Here is a 10,393-nt window from a genome sequence, read left to right on the forward strand (position 1 = left end):
CAAGTAATTAAGTTTTAAAATAAAATACAAGTTTAACAGTAAAAATTAGATACGCAAATTACACTATTATAAAATAACGAGAAACATCATAATTACCTTATAAGTCAGTGGCATTAAATCCTGCTGAAGTAATCCATATCGCAATACATTATTAATATAACTTACTAATAATCACAAATAATGATGTTGTAATTATTCATGAAATTATCTCACAATTCAAGTCAAATACATTAGTATAAAATACGATTGTAAAAGAAATTCCATGATCTAACAAGTGTTTTGGTTTTTCCGGTTTTTACGATCTTCGTCGCTTATCGCGTTATCCAATTCAAAAGAATAATACAGGTCCAACAAATTAAAATTATCTCGGTTCTCTTCGTTATCAGGTAATGTATACAGATCTTTCTTTTATAGTTTTAAATCAGATATATTCATTTCCTTCCCTTTAATTCTCCTCTTATCGCTGCTGACAAGATGACAAGCCACGCAATGGATTTAATAATTGGTTGCCAGAACGCGAGTAGAGTGCTGCTATCTCCTACGCGATGCAGAAGCGTGTGGAACTTTCATCGGTAAGGTAGCGGCCTAATCTGGTTCTCAATCGACGATACGATTTGGGTTTCAACTACTAGTTTGAAAGCTACTCGTACGATAATCAGATCGAATTGAAAACCATTAATCAGGAAATGAATAATTCATGATGTGAGAAGTAGATCCGATCATCACGAACATAACAATCGCCGTTGGACGCAAAGATTCTGTTGATTTTCAGACTTTATTTATGCCCGATAAATAATTTTTTACGCCGCGTTTATCGCGTTTTGGCAGCTCGATACATCTCTGCTGTCGCTACATGAATTATGACTCGGCGAGATAAGGAAGAGATAACAAAGAAAATAAATGATGGATTGTAAGTAGAAATGAAACGAAAATTAGTTTAACCTTTTTGGAATATTCGCTAAATTAATTCATGGTTATTAGGTCTCTTATTGTTAATTAAGAACGGAATAAAAATACAATGTTATAATCATAGCAGTTTCTTTAAAATTCTAGCAGTTGAACGAATCTAGATTATGTTGTAACAACAAAAGAATAGCTGACTGAAGAAAAGTTAGATATTTTATGTAAAATTGTACGATCTCGAAATATGAAATGAAAGATATCGATTGTCTTTTCAATACTCGACATGATTTTCGAGAATATGAACCAAGTTTGGCATAATTCGAAACTAAACTAATTGTTCGACGTCCGCTAAAAGTAACTTTTTCGTGCGCCCTACAACTATTTTCAGATTTAGCAGGAACGAAAAAATCTCTTCTGAGATCGGACGATAGCATCCTTTATCCGTTCTCTTATCCGTTTTTCTTAATGAATATTTAAAAGCGTTTGATCGGATTGCATTCCCGCGAGATTCAAGGTCTTTTTACTTAATTGGAAGAATATGTCCGTCGGAACAAACGAACCCATATGTTTGCATTAAACAGGCTACGGTAGAGTCCTCGAGGCACGCTATACAGTGAAAGACACTCCCTTCTTCGATGTCGGAAGTGTCTTCAAGTGGGCAACCGAACTCGTTGACGAGTAAGTTAACCAGCTAGAGGCAAGCAAAACAGCTATCCGCCGTTTAACATTTCGCTTTCGTTGGAATTTCAACGAGGACAAAGGCTGCCACTCGATGCTCCTTTCCCCCTTGATCATAACCACCACATGCATCATGAACCTTGCCGTTTTTGCAGACCAAAGTGAACGATGGTGCGTCCCCTCAAAATAGCAACGTATTGCTTGACGTGCAAATATTACGTTAGATAGGAAAGAATCGCGTTTGCTTAGAAATAAGCAAAAATATTTATTCTCCGAGTCTGAATGAGCAGATGTTTACCGAGAATAATATTAACGCTACATGTTTTCAAACGTGTGGTTGCTCACGGAACACTTGTAAACACCTTTTATGAATATATTACTGTATGTTATACAACATATTTTAAAATTTCATTAACACAAATTGTTTATTAAATATATGTTTGCAGTAAGTACCTGTTACTTCTATATATATTTTTTTTTTCAAATTGGTTTAAGTTTTATCAATATAATCATGGCAATCGCGTCTCATTAGTATGATTTCATGATTTTGATGATGTACTAATGAATTTCAAAATATTTTATATAACATATGAACGTAAAGGTTTTTTATGGTAAGTGTGCAAGTACTTTCGTGAGCCAGCGTATTTATAATATTTTAAAGAAGAATTTTAAACGAAATGGAAATCGAGGCAAACTTAGGGATCAGTATAAAGCAATGTATATTTGTATCATAGGCTTCCTTGCTTTTAGATGTCGTTTTTGCATTCCTCTATTAAAATGGAGATCTATAAAACAGCACGAAACTCGTCCAGCTACGCACGTGTTCATTTGAAACGTGTGGAATGAAACAAGCTTTTATGGTTCAAATAAACTTAAATAACTTACGAGGAAATGGGAAGAACTGTGAAATCTCGAATGAATTGGCTGTATGTGTATTTGATGTTTTAGGTTAATGATAAAACAGGATCCCTAAAGGATTTAAGCGCATGGTCCTTTGTTTTTGAGAAATTAATCGAGAAATTATGTTCTCGGTACAGCAATTTCTTGTGTTTTAAATATTTCTATTACAATGCCCACCCGCAAAATTGTAAAAATATGCAAGAATGCTGTAATAAATAAAAATAATCAAGAGTTCATTGAAATATTTGATATTGAAAGAATTTATAAAGTAATACATAAAAAAAGCCGTATTAATTTTTCGAAAAAAGAGAGCTGCTTTATCATCAACCTAAAGCATCGAATGCAGATACAGCCAACTCATTCCAGATTTCGCAGTTCTTGCCATCCTCTTGTTAGCAGTATATGAGATTTTTTTTTAATGAATCTATAAATTTACATATTTATTGGTTATGATGTTACTTATCTTTCAACAAGATACCATTCATCTTGATTCCTCAAATACATTTAACATCTAAACTGTATAAAGAACTGTACAAAAAAGGAATCCCTTCTTAAATCTTCTGGGACAACTCATCACCAAAAATCTTCTTTCGCTAATAAAAAATTCTTTCGTATACCAAGAAAGATTCCCGCTATTCCAATTAACAATTGTAACGGGAAACCTAAACTCACGAAACAACAAAACCAGCTCTAACGTTTCGCACGATCAAGCACAAGGAGGAAACGTCAGAAGGTTAGTCCCTGTTGAAACTGTAAAAAGCAAAGCGTGTCGATTCCCTTGGTTGAACTTTATTTCCAGGAACGGTCTACATTCTTGTCGATTTGAGGCGTTCCGTTTCATCGCCGAAAGCCGGCGTTTAATGCCGGGAGTTTATGAGGTTGCGAGGAGCCGCACCGATGACACAGACGCTCAGGAATCCCGGGAGAGTTGGCGAGTGGTGGCGGCACGACTTTCTGCGGCGGTCGCATCGGCCCACCTTTATAGACGCACCTTCGAGACGCCTATTCAAAGGATACACTATCCTCGAGCCACCTTGCGGGTGGGGATACGTGCCGGTCGTGAGGTAGTATTAAAAGGCCATTAAACGGTCGGACATGACATATGGCTTTGTGCGTATGCGCGCGACCCTTGGCGATTCTGCTTTGCCGGCAAACGAAAGTGCTGCTCGCCTGTCTGCCTACTACTACTACCACTTGCCGCCTTGCTAATAAAACCAAATAAAACAAGCAGCTGCCAGACTACCGTTCTTTTTCTCTCTTTCCGTTCTCTTTTTTTTCTTTTTTTAGTAATCATAATCGATCAGGGTATATCTCACCGATTCCAATGATTTTCAAGTAGAATTTGCCAGGTTCATGGTTCTAAGTAATTCCATTTTAGTTTTCCAGATATTCATAAAAATACTATTGATATTCTTAAATGTAGGTTAGGTTTGAGTTAGTTTTATATAAATTCCTGTTGCTTTTTAATCCTTATCTTTTTACGTATGTGTTTTGTTCTGGATATGGATTGGATGCTCGTGAGACCTGACGTCGTAAAATTCGCAAGATCGCGAACCCCATGGCGTCTCACCTGGTCACGATCGAAAAAAGGAAGTCGATCGATGCCTCCATAGTGTCTTTGATGAGTCATCGAACACTTGAATGCTCGGGTTAATGGCTTCGGGCGCCGGGATTCTCCTGCTGAACCGATATCGAGTAACTGGATGCGAGGTTCCGGAGGTATGGATCATATAAGAGCCTGTTTTGCCCGGTCCAATTAGTGAACCAGATTTAACAATCGCCAGAGTAGCCAGATTCTTTTGCGTTAGTTTCTTGGTGTTGGTGTATGTACGTGGTTTCAGAGGAACAGGTGTTTTAGTAGTTCTTTCCTGTGAAGATTTTATGTATATTGTGATTACTGAATGGTGGAACTATTCGGAGAATGTAGCTATTCTGGCATAATTCGACACGGTTTAACGAGCACCGATTTGTTCCAATTTATTATCATTTTCTGCTTTGCTACTTTACATGCTGCAATAAAACACTTCAAGTCGCTTCGAATATATGTAATAAATGCAGTGAAAAATTCAAAGTACTTCGAATATAATCTGATACTTAAAATTCTTGGAAGTCTTGATAAGTATTGAACACTAAAGTCTCGATATTAAAGTTCCAATAAATCTGGAAAATCTAGTAAATTTTTTAATCTTGAAAGTCTAATAAGTTTTACAGTCTTCAATGGTCTTCAAGGCTTGATGAGTATCCAATATCTTATACTTGTAATCTTTCATACTATATTTTACATTGTATCATTATATTATGTCTTCAGTGTCTTATATGGGATATTGATAAGATCTCCAATATCTTATAGAATATGTAAGATGTATAAGATATTCCTTTATGAAGGTTACAAAAGATCCTTAGACTACTACTACAACTAAGTCTATGAGCAAAACAAAACTTTACTTTAATTCCATCAATGAAATACGAATTCATATAAATATCTGCTTTGATATATTGAGAATTTTTCTCTCAAGCGACATTCTCCATCGACACCACAATTAGTCATTTCGTATGAAAATCGCGACAAATTTCTAAGCAAAGTCCGCCATTACTCGTCATTGGGAAGCGAAACGAATAACTGTAAAATTAGAGAGTTAATCGACGCTGAAGGAAAATTAGTCAAGATTTACATTCTCGTTTCAGTGACAAACTCCCACAGACTCTGGTCGAAGAGTCCCAACGACCTAATCCGTGGAATCTCACACAAGGTGTACGGGTCCTGGTATTCGTGAAACCTTCGAGTCTGCTTTTAGCGAGGCTCCTCGTTTGCATCGAGGACACCGCAGATATATCCAGATTATCCGGTTCTTTATTGTCCGCTTATTTTAGAGCATACCACGCCGTGTTTCCGCGCAATGGCAGCTATTCGACGGTCGCGTCATCGTTTCTCGAGAACTTGTCGCGTTAAGCGTCCGAATTTACTGGATCATGCTCGTTCCATTGTCTCGAATTTGATAGGAAACTGTCGAAAGTTTCCACCGATAGCGAGTTTAAGTGAAAAGGAAACGCGAGTTTGACGTGAGGGAACGTAACAACTATAGGGAATGGAAGACGTAATAAAGGGGATAGTTAACGTGGTCGTAAAGACTATTCGTACGACGGAATAGAATATCAAAGCTTTATTAGTAAAATGGGTTTCGTGGTAAGCACATGATAGTGTGTGTTTCATGAGAACATGGCTCGCAGCGTTTTATTGCGTTCGACATTTCTTTTATAGCTTAGAATGTTTCGCGAAGTGACGTCGGTAAAAACAGACGCGTTAAGTACACAGATAATCTTGAGGTTAACATCCGGAAAAGGAAAAAAATAATAGGAGGGACGTTAACCTCTTAATCGAGGAATTTGAATTAACTCTACATTGAGGTTTTTAATCTCTTGAATATACCGAGGCTGGAAGTAACCATTTTCATATATCTTTATTTTCCAACGAAGGACGTTTATTGGATTCTAAATTGTTATTATATTATCGTTCTATTATGTATAATTACTATTATTTTATTTAAGCAACATTACAATATATTATGTCAAGTACAAATAAAAAAAATAGCTACTTAATACCAAAAGCGAACATTCGAGAAGCTCAGAAATGTCGATTTCCACGATTCTCCTCAATATGACGCGCGCGTAATGAATTTAAATTTCATCCATGTCGCGCGTTGACTTCGATTTGTCTGCGCACGCAGAAAGTAGTGCGCGAGGACGAAACCAGTTTTTTCCGGCACCTCTCCACGCGCGTTAAACTCGATATAAAAATCAATACATACGATATTTCATCGAGTCAACAACGTTCCATGTAGCGCAATATTTCGCTTCTTCTTTTTACGATATTCAAACGACTCGCTACGTTCTGTGATGCCAAAATAAGGGGAAACTTCAAACTGGCAAACCGATCTGACCCTGAAGTATCCATGAATATTTTACCTTAACGAGTGCTATTTTACATATGAACAACCGAATCATTGGATTGAGAAATTATTGCGACCTTGGGCGACCTTCGTACTAATAACTCGCTGGAAAATAAATATCTGTAGTAAAGTGAAAAAATGGGAGCAGAGTTCAGGGCGACTCTTGGTATGTCGAGACCTCGAGGTCGCCAGTTGTTTGCTCTCGGTATGTACCGACAATTTGTTCCCCTCTGTAGCCTACTTTTAATGGCCGCATTTATAAACACGAAGTCGCCAGTTATTATCTCCGGCAGACTACTCCGTTCAGCAATTTCGACGTGAACCAAATGTGTAATTTAAATAATATGAGTGATTACGCCGAAGGATGCGTATTTGTTTATTTAATAATAACAAAGGGATCGGAAGGACACGCCTTCAGACCCTTTCGGCTGTAATCATCCGCGTTCGTAAAGAAAGACCTGCTTTGAACGCTTGTTCCGAGTAAATCTTAGAATGAAGCAGTTTCGGTTACGACACGAATATTGAACCTGTGTTTAATCTTGCTAACTTTATGGTTAAGACGTTTACGTTTCGTTGAATGCTTGTGCGGAAGATACGGTGATTTTTCCTGAAGAATGACGGATGGGAGATACAAGAATTGTAATACACCACTCGATATTTCAAACGACAAATTAATTGCGAGTTATTATCGTTATTATAGGAACACACTTATTATTTGCAGGGTCGATAAAATCACTTATTATAAAATATGATAGTTCTTCTAGTTAATCATCTTCCCGTTTATGGAGAATAACAATAAAGTTTTTATTATAGCTTCTTAATTTTATGGTAACCTACCATTATGTATTTAACTCTGAATTTAAGATTTTTGAGATTGTTTTAAAATTATACGATTGGAAGTAATCGTAATTTCACAATAGGTATAATATACGAAGAGAATTGAAAACCTGAGTCAAGCTACCTATATGGTGATGATCTTTTCGTACGTAAGTACATCATGTGACGCCAATTTGTTCAACCATTGTTAGTGATAAGATTAATATGTTTATTCGGTTCAATATATAGAAAGAGGCACTTCTGTATCCGGACCTTCATTTACCAAATATTTTAATACCTGAACAAACCTGTTATCCGAACAAAATATCCGCTAATAACAAATGCTTTTTTCTGTTACAGATACTAATGTCATATGTATTATTATATGTATCAGAGCATAAACAGCAAATAAAAATGACGAGAATATACCTTCTCACTCAAAATAAATTTATGCAGTTTTGGGCTCAAACAAATACAAAGTACTTAGATATTAAAACAAACCAACAATTTCCCCGATCTATATGCGAACAAATAAGGTTTAAAACCAGAAAAGTGATCGTTTCATTATCCGAACATTTTTGTCTCCCTATTAGTTCGCATATGGAAGTCTCTACTGTGTTTGATCCCATCGTTAACTACCACGTAGCTATAACTTCGAAAGGCTACAAAGAGAAGACGACACTACGTGTTTCTCGCACACGAGCTCCCTGACAAGCGAGTCTGACGTGGCGAACTCGCGTTTCCCGTCCCCGTTCCGGTGGCTAGAGGAATTAAACGGTATGACGGGCAACAAATTCGAGCAGCTATTTCGACCCGGAGGAAGAAGAGAAGCGGAACGTACGAGCTGGAGGAGAGATCTAGACGGGTAAAACAAGATTAAGTGACGGCCAAACGTAGACAATACGACGTATGTCGCAAGCAGTGGCTGTCGCGTTGTCACGGATGTCGCGTCACACGGTTGAACTGTATAAATCGATCGCGCGAAAAATAAGTCCGACGAGATTTCCTCCGCGCTGTCGCTGCACCGGAATTCATCTATAACTCGCGTGTGACAGTCCACCATGTATTCTACATTTCGAGTGTGATACATCGTCGATATGGGAAAACGATTACTCATTTTCTATCGGTGCTCTTCCTTTTCGAACAGACCAAATGGAACCAGTGGGCGTTCGACATTCTGCGGTATTTGTTGGTATTTGCTATGCTTCATGAAACTGTTAAAATATTTGCGCATCAGTGTGGGTGCTTGAAAAAGTACTTTAAATTGTAATTTCGTAGCTATTTAGCCAATTGTAATCTATGTATGACACATGCAGGTTTCTTTTACACAGGATCAAGTAAAGCGATCATTAATCTTTCTTATATGTATCACGTAATTTTGAACTGTGATTTATGATTTGGTAATATAATAACGGCAAGCGAATTAAAAGTCGATCAGTGAACACGTACACAATAGCGATCAACCACAGTCGAATACCGCAGAGCAAAGGTTAAAGTGGAATTATTCATTTCAGGGAATAATTCAACGGAGAATGTGAGGATACTTTGCGTGATAAATCCCGTTCACAATCAGTTAACGGTAAACATCTACGCGCAATTAATGTGAACGATTTAAATCGAGAACTTACGACGATACGTCAAGTGTCGGTGTATGACGGATCGCGTAAGTCGGGTCACGGACGACCACGTTATTGTAGGCGTAGAACGCGGATGTAAATTTTACCCGTTGGGATTCGAGTCGACCGTAGCCGTAGTCCAACTGGTAACAAGTTGCGAAAACTCATGTTACTGTCAGACAATGTTTCCTTCGTACGACCCATCGTACCGTACTCCATAGTTCCGTGCTCCAGCGAATAAATATATCGTTGCACCTCACTCGTTTCCAATCGCCAGGTTGTTGCAAACACGCTGGAAAAAGGGAATTCCACGTTAGATCGTTGCATGATGAGATTAGTGAAAGATACTCACAGGTGTAGAAACCTGCAACACGAAGAGAACATGTTACGTTATTTTTGAGACAAGTGAGACGGGTAGAAGTTGTTGGTATCGATTTATAACGGACTTCGTATCTCTATTTCGTTTAATGATATATACAGCAACTTCGTCCACCTGAAATATCTTCGTTATTTCAAAGAACAAGCAAAAATGTTTCAAATAAAAACTGTAGGATTTAGAGGAATAAATAATACGACAATAGCGGTTTCTTGACAAGTGGTTAGAGAAGATACGAAGGCTACTTTTTTTAAAGTGGAATCATATGTTCATTGATACATTAATCGGTACATCTCGGTATTCTCAGTAAAAAAGTGTTAACATATTTATGTCGAAAAACTATCAGTTTAACACATATTTTAACTTTAATTTGTTATATTTAACGTATAAAGGACGCGGTCAACATAAACACAAGAACATCGCTTTGCGTTTTTCCCTGTTTTTCTTACACATATTATGTATTCCTTTAAATCATGTAACTTTTATTCAAAACATTTTCAAAACATATTGTTTGAAATAACGAAGATATTTCAGGTGGACTAAATTAGTGGGATATGCAATATTTGTATATTAACGTTTTCTATTACAATTGAAAATATACAGAAGCTATTAAAATTCTTCAGTAGATTGTAATAATGAAATAAAAATTCTGACATTTGTAATGCAGGATTCAGTAAGATATTTAAAAAATTAAGAAGATGACGAAGGAATATATGTAACCTGATTCTAATCTAAATGAAAGAAAATTGTCTTTAATAGAAATTCAAATTTAATAAAGAATCTTCCTGAAAAGTTGATTGTAACCTAACCGAAAGAAGATATTACGAGTATCTGTAATGAAAGCTCCTCTTAAGAAATTTCAGCACAAATTACAAAAAGGAAAAGTTTGATTGTATACAAGCAATGCACAGTGAAGTAATATTAAAGAAACACCATGGCATATAAAGTAGTTTTCAATTAATCGAACTGACAAACACAAAAGAATGTTTCGCTAAGAGGCAAAAAAAAAGATGTACGAAGCTAATGAAACGTCTTAATAAAAGCTATGAATGCGCGAGCCATTATTTAACCGGTATACCAACCGATCCCCTCCCATTTTTAATTGATCAAACCAATTAAAGACCCCGACCAGTGATCAATGATCCATGAAGCGCGCA

Source organism: Bombus pyrosoma, linkage group LG1, assembly GCF_014825855.1.
Source record: "Bombus pyrosoma isolate SC7728 linkage group LG1, ASM1482585v1, whole genome shotgun sequence".
In the NCBI taxonomy this organism is placed as follows: Eukaryota; Metazoa; Arthropoda; class Insecta; order Hymenoptera; family Apidae; genus Bombus; species Bombus pyrosoma.